At 35.3% G+C, this 12,996-nt stretch overlaps 1 long non-coding RNA gene across 1 annotated transcript; it reads left to right on the top strand.

Moving 5' to 3' along the window:
• The first annotated feature begins 15 nt into the window (after positions 1-15).
• LOC125613962 lies at positions 16-6,469 on the top strand. Its single transcript, XR_007344586.1, has 2 exons — positions 16-150; positions 4,734-6,469. It is a non-coding gene; the product is annotated as an uncharacterized LOC125613962 (long non-coding RNA).
• The last annotated feature ends 6,527 nt before the right edge of the window (positions 6,470-12,996 follow it).

The following is a 12,996-nucleotide window of genomic DNA, read 5'->3' as shown; positions in this document are numbered from 1 at the left end:
AGGAGGAGATGGAGGAGGAGATGGAGGAGGAGGAGGCGGCATCTCTTGTTGCTGGCCGGGCGGGTAGGTCAGGCTCCGGCGAGTGACAGCGGAGGTCGGAGGTGTATGCTGGGCAAGTGTAGACTGAAGCGCAAAGAGGAGAAATTGAAGGTATCTGGGGGTTGAGGGGCTGCCCGCGATGGAGTTGCGCCTTGTTGGCCGTGGTCCTTGTTGGCCGTGGTCTCTGTTGCAGCGAGCTGATCATCTCGCCCCCTCCGCCTCTCTCCACGACCCTGCGCCCTTTTTTGGTGTTATGCTTCAGTATTGGTATCTATTTACCCCTTGGCTGCTTCAAAGTGCGTACACAATACTACAGTATTTACACACACCGACCCTGCGCAGATCGCGTAGTGAGTAAATGAGAGGAGTGGAGGAATCCTTCCTTGTAAGTGCGTGTCAGTGTCCATCCATGTCCACTCTGCTGCTGTGGGCAGCACTGAGGAAGTGCAGGCGTCTAGGCCAATTCTAATAACAGTTGCGGTCAAATCACTTTGGAAGTAGAAAGCACTTAAGATTAATAAAGAAAATTATGGATCAAATGCAATGCCAGAAGTGGTCACTATTTCTCCAAGACCCTAGAATACTGGTTGCTATTTCAAATTAGCATTTTGTTATCCCTTTGCAAGTACTCAGTTCTCTAATTCTGGAACTTTTGGAAAAAATTCAAGTGCTTTTTAAATATAAAGGACAGTAATAGCGTGCTTACAAACAACACTAGTTCTAATTTGTATTTATCAGATGGGGCTTTTGGGGAAGAAAATGCTTTTGATGACAGATAACACTGGATAATTTAAAATGATGGTAGTTAGAAAGTAAAAGTAGAAAGTTGTATAATGCCTCCGTGGATCCCAAGATTGTTCATGAGAGAGATGTTCAATCCTCCTACCCCAGTTAAAAAAGGCTATTCATTTTCACGTATTCTCTTCCTTTCCTTATACTTAACAATATTAACTTTTTATGTAATAATCATGGCATAAACACACGAAATTTATCCTTCACCTAGCCTTGCATAAGTGTTTGTCTATTTTATTTCATAATTTCTGTTACAAAGATGAGCTGTTTTATTGAATAGCATCCAAAGTTTGGGAAATATATGTTGGAATTAGCATTGTTTACATGCACCTATGAATGCCTTATTATACTTTTTATAATGCACTGTAGTTTAACTTTTTCTTCTTTAATCTCACCAACTTTCTCAATTGTACCTAAGATTCAATGATCAATTTTTTATATATATGTGTATATGTATGTATGTGTGTGTGTGTGTGTGTGTATACACACACACACACACACACATATATTTCCCCTCTTGGAAAAATGTTTGAACAGTGGCAATACTGGGGTAAAGGGCATAAGCCCTTTTAAGTAATTTTAATATTTTAAAGATAATATATATATATTTTCAGTTGTTTTCCAAAGACAGTGCCATTTTTAAAAATTTTACCAGCCATGGATATAATAGACCATAGAAATTAATCATACATAATTAGAAATGAAAAGATCAAGCACTCTTAAAAAAATTTTCATCTTGACCAAAGTCATTGTCTGAGTATCTTAGTAGCATGACAATGTTACTAGGATTATTAGTATATTCACTCTTAAATAGTTTTAATTTTTAGTGCCAGTGTTTTTTCTACTCATAGCATTACAATTATAAAATGATTGCTTATAATAGATTTTTTTTTCTTTAGGCACCAGAGATTGAAGTCAGGGGCACTCGACCACAAAGCCATATCCCCAGCCCTATTTTGTATTTTATTTAGAGACAAGGTCTCATTGAGTTGCTTAGCCTCTCTTTTACTGAACTTTGAACTGGTGATTCTCCTGCCTCAGCCTCCTGAGATATTGGGATTACAGGCCTGTGCCACCATGCCTGGCTTATAATAGATTCTTTGAAAATGCAGAAGCCTATTAAGAACAAAATAACAAAGTCGACAATAGTTGCATCACTCAGCAATGAATATTGAATTACTAAAATAATTCTTTTAAAGATTTCTGTTCAATGTCCCCCCCTCCAAGGCATTTATAAATACAGATGTTTAAAACAAAGAATAAAAGAAGGAATGGAGTTATAATATGTGGAAACCTTATGCTCTTACTCTGGGTATTTTAATAAATGGTAAAATTTAATTTTTCTTGTGATTAAAAAATGTACAGAAACAGTGCAGTCCATTCTATTTCAGATTTCAACTCCTTTCCTAGTCTAGTGCTAACCACAAAGTAAGAAACTCTTAGTTACATGTAGAGTTTATATACAGACCTTAACTTTAACTATCTTATTATTCATAAAAGACTTAAATAAGTTAATATAAAATTACCATCAGTTCTTTTTGGTGGAAAAGAACTATTATTATAATACTCTTGATTACTTTTCTACATTTTGAAATATTTCTCAAATAATTTTTGGTAAGGGAAAAAGTTGTATATATCTGTAAAAATCATTCAACCTCATTATTTAAATTTTGTGGCAGTATTTTATAAGCAAAGTTTTCATCAATATGGAAATAATCATTTTGAATTAAGATTTATACTACTCTTCTTCCCTAGGTTTATATACAATATTCATGTATGAGTATGTTCATGTGTGTCTGTATGTTTATGTATATGATTTTGTTTGTTGTTTTTATTAACCAGACTAAAATCAGTTTGAAAGATGGACTGCTTGTTCACGTTCATGTAGTTATCCCTAGAACAGTACTGTTCAATAGAAATATAGTATGAGCCAGAAACGTGAGTACATTTTACATTTTCTTTTTTTCTTATAATCTTCCTTTTCAAAATACAAAAAAATAAGGGTTTATTTACTTATTTTTGATCCATCTTTTTTTTTATACATACATGACAATAGTGGAATGCATTACACTCATTATTACCCATTTACAGCACAGTTTTTCATAACTCTATATAAAGTATGTTCACACCAAATTATGCCATTATACATGAACTCTCTTTTTTGCATTACAATTCTTAATACACATATATACCACAATTTTTCATATCTCTGTATATAAGGTATGTTGATACCAAATTCAAATCTTCATACATGTATTTTGTATAATGATGACTATCACATTAATGTAATTTTACATTTAATAATAGCCACACTAAAGAAAGTAAAATAACAGATGAAATTAACTTCAATTATGTTTATCCCAGTGTATCTAAAATATTATCATTTCAACATATACTCAATATAAAGTTTATTATTGAGAATTTTTTTTTTTTGCAGTGTCCAAAGTGTCTGTTTTTTTGAATTTAGAACATTTCTCAGCTTGACCCAGCCTGGGAATTGAACCCAGGGGTACTTTAACACAAAGCCACAGCCCTTTTTTATTTTTATTTTGAAACAAGAGTCTTGCTAAGTTGCTGAGGTCATCACTAAATTGTTGAGACTGGACTTGAACTTGGTATTTCTTCTGCCTCAACCTCCCAAGTCTTTGGGATTACAGGCATGTGCCACCTTATCCAGTTCTATCATTCTTTTTTTTTCCTTCCTTTTTCTTTCTTTCCCAATACTAAAGATTAAACCCAGGAATGCTCTGCTACTTAGCTACACCCGAGGCTGCTTTTAATTTCTTATGTCAAGACAGAGTCTCAACAAGTTGCTGAGTCTAGCCTCAAACTTGTCATCCTTCTGTCTCAACCTCTATAGTCACTGGGATTATAGGCATGTGCCCCTCCCATTGGCCTAGCCATATTTCAGTTTCTCAATAATTACAAGTTGCTAATGGATACTGAATTAGACAGAAATATCCTTCCATTCATTATCTATTCAGAAAGTATTTTATAGTAATTGAGTGAATAAATTTCAATAAGCCTTTAGAACATTATGTGATACTATTGGAGAAAGATTGATTAACCTGGGAAGATAGGTACAAAAGCAATTATGAATATAGTGTGTGTGTGTGTGTGTGTGTGTGTGTGTGAGAGAGAGAGAGAGAGAGAGAGAGAAATTGAGATTTGAAATCAAGCAGGAGATCAAGATTTCTGAGAGGGCCAAAATATTGCTCAGTATACATGCTGGTAGATGTTTGTAATACCAGGAGGATTTTGAGTTTGAGGCCAGCTTGGGTAACTTAGACCCTGTCTCAGAAATAAAAATAAATAAAAAAGGGGGTGAGGGAGGAAGAGCCACAACCAAGGGAAATGGACTGTGTTTAGAAACTGGAAAAGAAAGGAAGCAGATGATCCACTAGAGCCTCCAGACAGGAATGCACCACTGCCAAAACCTTGATTTGAACCCAGTGAGATCTGTGTTGGATTTCTGACCTTGAAAACAACCTTTTGGATCATCTCCTGCACTCTGTCATGATGTACTTCTCCCTACCTGTTGATTCTACTGTGTGTCAGACCCAACAAAAAGACATTACCTTTCTCAGCATCTTTTCCCACATTTGGCCCAAGGTAACTACTAAGACTGATAGAGTTATTATGGGATTGTCTGGCTAGAAGCTGGGATTTCTAAAACAACTATGGTAGAAGGAACAGCGACCCAAGATCCCTTTGCTTGGCTCTTCTTCTTGCCTTTCATTTACTTCTGTCACCTACTGCCAATCCCACACCCAAAATAGTGGCAGAGACATCAGCATCTGTATGATTCAAAACCGCTTTGGGATCTCCCCTAGTCCTACAGAGTTGGGAAGCAGAAACTGTTTGCTTATTTGTTTGATGTTGCTTTTTCTTGAAACCTCCAGAAAACAGAACACCACCATCAGCAGCATCTCTCCCACCGTGTTCAAAACTGAAAGATGAAGGGGACAGACAGAATCACAGAAAGTAGAAAAGACAAATGAAGATCTGATCAACTGAACAACCTCCCCCCTGGGCCATCCACGTTGGCCAGGCCCTGAAACAGAGGAAATTCCACTAGGAACGAGTCTGGGAGATTTAGGGTTAACTGAATTGTGCAGCAAACCATTATTTAAAAAAAGAAAATATGAAATTTCCACACACATACCCACACCTACACACACACCCCTCCTACTTAATGGTCCTTCTCTTATGGCTTCATCTAGGAAGAAGTATAAAAGTATCACAATTTAGGCTGGGGATGTGGCTCAAGTGCGCCTGGTATGTGCGGGGCACTGAGTTCGATCCTCAGCACCACATAAAAATAAAATAAAGATGTTGTGTCCACCGAAAACTAAAAAAAAAAAAAAATATTAAAAAATTCTCTCTATTTAAAAAAAGAAGCATCACCATTAACTCATCTTTCCCCCTTTCCTCCTTTTATGAGGATATTAACTTAGTCTGAATACTGGCCTAATGTTAGCTAAAAACAGTTTAGAGGGTTAAATTTTTCATTGTTGAGTGTTATATTTAGTGAATACACATTAAAAATCACAGAAAGAAAGGCCGAGAAATAGTCCCGGGAAATAGTCCAGCAGGAAGGAACGACCACACAGTACCTTCATTTAGGATTACACAAGTTAGGCTGCTTTTTAATTTTGTCATTGAGGATAATTATTTATCATTGAAAATAACTTTTGCTATGAAGAAAATATGATGCATTAATCATTGAAAAGAGTGACTATAAAGACAAAGATTTATAATATTTTGGTTTTTATTCTATTCGTAGATATGTTTTTTAAAGTATGTGTATATCTTTGATATAACTAATGTGAAGAACAAAAGACTTTTCTATGACATTTTATTTGATCTACCTAATACTCAGAAAAATGTGTAATTTTATTATAATTATATTTTGAGGATTTTGTGCATTTTGACTTTGTATTATTCATCCTGAAAAGGTACATGTCTTTTTATAAAATCTACCTAATTTATTTTATGCTTTTAGTATAAGAAATGCTTCTTTGTATCATTTAAGCATTTTTGCCTTAAAATCTGCCTTGATGTTAATGCTTTAACTTTTGCTGTTTTTCTTTGTTTTTGCCTAATAAACCTCAGGTCATTCATTCATTCCTATTTAACCTCAGTCATCTTGTTTTGGTTGTTTCTTTAATAAACAGCAGATAGATTGCTTCTTGTTATTGTTTTATTGACTCCAATCCAAGAATCTTTTTTTTTTTTTTTTAATTTTGTAAAGAAGTTTAATCTTTTCCTTTCTGATTACTAATTGAGAAAGTTCAGTACCCACAGTGGCCCAGAACATATTAATGACTTTATAAGTTATTTAACGTCTATAGTCCTTAGTTTTCTTATCTATTAAAAATAGTGATTGTTAATAATATTGTGAAGATTAATTAATGGGATATCCTGGACATTAGTGACTCCATTTTGGTTCTGGAACAACATCTTTGCCTGGGACGGGGTCCTGAGCTGCCAAGAAAAAGAAACTTGGGATGCCCTGTTTCCATGTCCCGCCCTCACCCAAGGTTACTAAATACAGGAATTAACTTTACCAGACCACCTATACCCAAGGTCAATTCTAGCTTATTACACTCAAGGCCATTTCCAGCTTGCTCTTTTTCCTTGGTAAAAAAAAGATATAAAAACCCGATTCAAATAACTCTGGCTGTTGTACCACTCTATGGACAACCTGGCATGTTTTACCTGTCAATAAACTTTTTTTCTAAACATGAACTCTGTCTCCAGAGATTCTTTGAGCATTCTGTCCTAACATTATGTGACTCAGATGGGGGACATTTCACCATCGACCCTGCTCTCCCTCTAGGGATCTGACATGCTTTGGTGAACCCTCAATCAAAATGGAACATTCAAATCTCTCAAGGAATCTTCCTTTTTAATTGGAGCACCTCAGCCATTCATTGAATATGGGCCAACTGATCCCCAGATGGACTATCCCCTGGTGAGTCTCCCCCTGGGTATGGAGTCTAATTTTTTTGTTTGTTTGTTTTGTTTTTTCTCTCTCTCCTCTCTCTTGGCACCAAGTATAGACCTCCATGTCGGCTATCCCTCTGGAACCCTCTTCCACTGGGGTTAGTCTGGAACTCCCAGCAATGGAGTGATGACCCTCCCTGGGCTTCTTCCTCTAATTTCTACTGGGAGCCTGAGACTCAAAGACACTTGCCTCTTTGCCTTCTCTAGTAAACTCACCATGGGAATAAGTCCATTCAATACCTGTCCCACTTCTCTTTGGGATGTTTATTAACTCAGCTTAGGCCTCTCCATTTGGCCCTGGACAAGAAGGTACAAAACTCATTTTTCTCTCCAATCAAGCAAGGCGTCAACATGATTTAGACAATGGCGCTAATTGGCTGACTAACCATTCTTGGGGACTTACATAACTTCTGTGAGCGCTCCAGAAAATGGAGGGAACTTATCTATATTCAGTCCTTTTCGTTCTTTTGCTCCAAATCCTCTCTCTGCTCTTCCTGTTCACCTGCTCAACTCTTCCTGGCCACTAAACCCTCTATGGACCATTCTTAACTCCATGATCCCAAGGCTTCCCACATTTTGATCCAGCAAATGAGTCTCCTCCCTACTTGTCATCCCAGCTCATGCCCCACATCTACCCCCAGCACCTCCGGCACCCCATAGCTCTCCCAATCTGGACCTTCCTAGTTCTCCACATACCTGCTCTCATGGACAGTCTCCCAATCTTCTCAGCCTGCTCCTGTTCCCCCCTTGCTCTCCCAATGATATCACTCTTCTTTACTCCCTCTGGATCTTCTGATTTCACTATACTTAACATTGACCACCTGTACCATACTCTCAACCTTACTTACAAACTCCTTAACCAAACATATCTGAAACAAAATAAAACCATCTGCTGACTATGCTTCTCACTACTAAAAATGACTAGCTGTGCTGGATCATTACCTGTGCACCTTATGGCCTGATGCAAGCACTTCCTTACACACATACAGCCACTTAATCCCTACTTTCAGACTCTCATAATACCTACAAATATCAGGCTAACCTCTTGTTCTACAAAGACTCCACCAATCGCTGGACCTCTCCTCACACACCTAGATCTCACCAAGGCCTCAACCCTTTGCTTTTCAACAATGTCCAAAACCCCAAGCAGACTTCTCAGAACCCTTAGGTTCTCTGGGCCTCCTCACTTCTCTGTCTCTCCATACTTCCTAAATGCTGGGATGTCCCCAACTAGGAGAGAACCCCCTCCTCCTCTATGGCCTTTATTTACATATATATATATATATATATATATATATATATATATATATATANNAAAAAAAAAAAAAAAAAAAAAAAAAAAAGATGTCTCTTTAACTTTAGAGCTTTTTTCTCTCTTTTTCTTTCTCTCTTTTTCCTCTTTCTCTCATGTTGCTTTACTAAAATAATTCATGGCCATATCATTTTTTTCTAGGACTCTTGTTTTTAAAATTCTGAGCTCATGAGTTTTATTCTGTGCACCTAAGTTAAAATTTCTGATAAGACCTATTTTATCCAACTACAAAAGTTTTTTTTTTAATTTTTTTTTTTTAAGGAGAGAGAGAGAGAATTTTTTAATATTTATTTTTTAGTTTTCGGTGGACATAACATCTTTATTTTACTTTTATGTGGTGCTGAGGACCGAACCCAGCGCCCCGCGAATGCCAGGAGAGCATGTTACCGCTTGAGCCACATCCTTAGCCCTAAAAGTTTTTTTACACTGTGCTTTATTCAGAGGAAAATTTACAAGGGTTAACTTTTAATAAGTTTTAAAACTTATAAGGCCTTTACTTATTTGTTCTGAGTACTGTCTTGTTTACACATGTATATCAGAATCAACATATAAAGTGCTCAAAATTCAAAAATATTGATCCAAATACCTTTGATTCATATGATTCAAAACTTCAATTTAAATTGGGTAAACAAAGATAATGAAGCCATTAAAATCACTAATCCACATTGTTTTTCCAGATGATCAGATAATGGGAAATGTCCTTTTCTATTAAATATTTTAAGTACAATGTCCATTGCTTCTAATGTTCATTGCTGCTTCTAGGATTTTTCTTCAACAGAAAAAAATGACTTATAATGTTAATTAAACTTGGTTTTCATGGGTAACCTAAATTAAAAATAAGTAAATCAATTTTAACGTAAATTGGATACGTACTCAGCAAACTTCACAAACCAGGGAAAAGACCTGAGCTGGGTTTTGAATTTTGTGTTCCTCCCGGGTCTTTTGTTAGCACAGTCAGTTATTTCAACTTTGGTGTACTGACATGAAGTAAAAATCTAAAACATTGGTTCACTCTTATCTATGAAGATAATTTCATTATATATGCATTTGTTTGGTCTCATTACTTAGTGAAACTAAGTCTTAAAGAATTTAGTGTTTGCACCTGTTTTAAAGTCTTAAATGATTAATTTATAACTGGCTAAACAAATAGTTGTCATTTAGATTATAATGGTATAGGTATAGTTGACACCAAAAACATAAGTGACTAGGTATATGTATACATCTGATTACTATATCCATCTAAGCCTTATATAAGTGTTATATAAAATTTATAAAATTAAAGTTTATGTAAATTTACTAGCAAGATATCCAGTAAGTGCTCTCTTTTGTGTATAGTCATACAAAGGCCACATTGTTATTTAAAGATCTGTCTTATATTTGTTTACTTAGACTTAAGTCAATTTCTGATCATTAACACTGTTTCCTAAATGTGTAAGAGATTTAAGGCTATTCTTTAATTTTGTTAACCCATGCAGACCCATAATTATTGTTACTGTACACCCTGAATCCTAAATTGTAAGTCTCAGATTTATATAGAAATAACAAATTAAGTTGATATTTATTCATGTTATTTAATGTTTTATAGCTAGATAATGTTTCATAATATCCTGTATCCAAACCTGGCCTAACAGGGGAAAATAGGGTTAAAAAGCCATAGGCAACAATTATTTAATGTTAGATAGCTAGATAAAGTAAGCTGTTGTCAGTAAGTTATATATACAATTTTGTGTTACTCTTCATACTGAAATTGGAATTTAAATGCATTTTTAAAAGATAATGAGAATCTAATCCATTTAAAGGTAATATTGTGAAACATAAAAACATTTTGTCACTTATCTACACAAAAGAAAAGCTAAAAGCTCTCAGCATTTCTCTGACCAAACCATATGGAAACTTTGGAGACTGATAGAGTTTGGACCTCTAACCTTGAGCATTGAGGAATAACAAAATATTTTACCATGTATGTTAGGACTCCAGAATGGTAGAGTAAGGACCCCCCCCCAAAAAAAAAATAATGATCTCATCCATGAAAACAATGACAAAATTTACTAAGTAAACTTTTTTAGAACTCTTGAAATTAGCCAGCCTTGTAATAATCCAAAAAGTAGTTGTTCTATAAAAGAGCTAAATGTTGCTTAGAACATCAAGCTGTGTGGCATTTTAATTTGCTCTATTTTCATTCTCACTGGCTAAATGGTTGCTACGAAATCCAGCAGTCTAAAACTGCAGAGGGCAGATACATTTTGGAATTTTTAAAAAATCCCCATCATCAGTTTGATGGCACTACTGATCTTTCTGGCAGCTCCTTGAAATAGCTCCATTTTCATGGGTTATGGATTATGTGACCTATTCAAAATTTACTTGTTGGGAAAAATCTTGTCTTCAAAATGTTTGCTGAAAATAGTCAGCAATGATAGTTTTATATGGCAGCTGCCTGAGGAGGCGGTACTAGTTGCAGCATATAAGAATAAAAACTTTAACAGAAGACCTGAACTGTGAAATTGCTGAGTCAAAACCACAGAAATTCTTAAGGAACTCTAAAAAAGCCACATGTCATGAACAGGATTTTGTGCACATGAAGAATAAGCTATTCAGTAAATGAATATCAGTAAATAAAAATAAAAAAAAATATTTCCTTGACTAATTCTGCAAATTCTTCAATCCCTATTATATGTAGCTCCTGCTGTTAGCTTTGTGTTTAGCTAATGGTTAAATGAAGATTTCTATATATCATGCATATCAACCTCCAGTAATCTACACTTCAGTTATGAACCTATTAATAGTTTAATCCATTGATGAGGTCAGAGCTTTCATGATTCAATCACTTACCAAGAGCTCACTTCTGAACCTTTGCTGCACTGGGGACCAAGGCTTCAACACATGAGCCATTGGGGGACGTTACAGATTCAAACCATAGCACTATGTCTAAACAATGAAAAGAAAATTGCCGGGCTCCATCCAGACTTGTTTACAGACTCTAACAGAAAATATGAGACTGGACCAGGCATAGTGGCGCATGCCTGTAATCACAGCAGCTTGGGAAGCTGAAACAAGAGGATCTTGAGTTCAAAGCCAGCCTCAGCAAAGATGAGGTGCTAAGCACTCAGTGAGACCTTGTCTCTAAAAAAGATACAAAATAGGGTTGGAGATGTGGCTCAGTGGTTGAGTGCCCCTGAGTGCAATTGAAAAGACTTATTGAACCAAGTACAACTTAGGGAATGGAGAAGTACAGTGTCAAATGAAAGATTAACTATAGAAGTTCAACAACAGAGTAGGCCTTACACAAGAAGAATCAGTGAATTTTAATATTGGTCAATTGACATTATCCAGACTATGGAATAGAAAAGGTAAAAAAATGAAGAAAAATAACCAGAGTCTCAAATGTGTAGAACATTATCACACCTTACCAGCATACATATAACAAGAATTCCAGAGGAAAAGGAGAAAGGACAAAAGGGAGAAGAATATTTGAAAATAAATGTCTGAAAGTTTCTCAGATTTGGTGAAAACATTAATCTACACATCTGAGAAACTCATTGAACTCTAATTAGGATGAACTCAGGTATTAACAGATATACATAATAAAAGTGTCAAAAGCAAAAATCAATAAGAAAATCTTAGAAGCAGACAAGAATGAAATGACTCATCATGTACAAAGAAGTCTTTTAAGAGTGGCACATAAATATGGAGGCCAACAATTAATAGTTGGACACTTTCAAAGTAATGAATGAAAACCATTATCAACCAAAAAGTTTATATTTTGCATAATTCTTGAAAGAATAAGAAAATATTTTTTACAATTTTCAAGTATATAGGCATCTTAAAAAGGCAGAGCATTGTTTTGCATACTGTAATATCACTATTATGATTGTCTGATGGAGTTGAAAATGTGTCCCATCAGATTGTTTTTACCCAGATCTGTTCTTGGCTTAATAATCTTTGGGATCATATAAATATACATATAAATATTTAAAGCCTTTCTCTTTATTTGATCTATTTATTTCCCTACAAAATAAGTACTTTTGAGATTTTTATTATAAAATAAGGAATTTAGGAAATTTATGTTTGCTAATGAATAGGATTTAGATGAGATTTTGAACTCTAAGTTAATGTTGTAATGTGTTCAGAATTTTGAGGACTGTAAGATGGTGTAAACATTGAGTGACATGAATTTTAGGAGGACAGAGGATAGTCTTTGACAGAATAATCATTTTTAAAGGTTTTCACATCTTAATTCCTGGAACTATTAGTATGTTAGTTACATGTTAAATGGGAACTAAGGTTGCAGATGGACTTAAAATCTTTTTTTCCTCCTTTTTTATTTGTTCTTTTAGTTTTATGTGAATATAGATATATTTTGACATGCCATAGTATGATATTATGTCCCATTCTTGTCGTTATACATGATGTGGAGTTATAATGGTCGTGTATTTATATAATAACTTAGAAAAGTTATGTCTGATTCATTGTACTGTCTCTTCCATTCCCATTACCCCATCCATTCTCCCCATTTCCCTTGTCCAATCTGGTGAACCTCTATTCCCCAACCCTGCCTATTGTGAGTCAGCATCTGCACATCATAGAGAACATTCTGCCTTTGGTTTCTGGGATTGGTTTATTTCACTTAGCGTGATAGCTCCCACTTCTATCCCTTTACTGGCAAATGCATTAATTTCATTCTCCTTTATGGCTGATATTCCATTGTGCATATGTACCACATTTTCTTTATCCATTCATCTATTGAAGTGAACCTAGGTTAGTTCCACAGCTTAGCTATTGTGAATTGAGCTGTTATGAACAGTGAGATATAGTGCTGATTTAAGTTCTTCCGGTATATGCCAAGG

The sequence above is a fragment of the Marmota marmota genome, unplaced genomic scaffold (genome assembly GCF_001458135.2).
Source record: "Marmota marmota marmota unplaced genomic scaffold, marMar, whole genome shotgun sequence".
Classification (NCBI taxonomy): domain Eukaryota; kingdom Metazoa; phylum Chordata; class Mammalia; order Rodentia; family Sciuridae; genus Marmota; species Marmota marmota.
The sequence above is the reverse complement of the archived record's forward strand: the minus strand, read 5'-3'. Positions and strand labels throughout refer to the sequence as shown.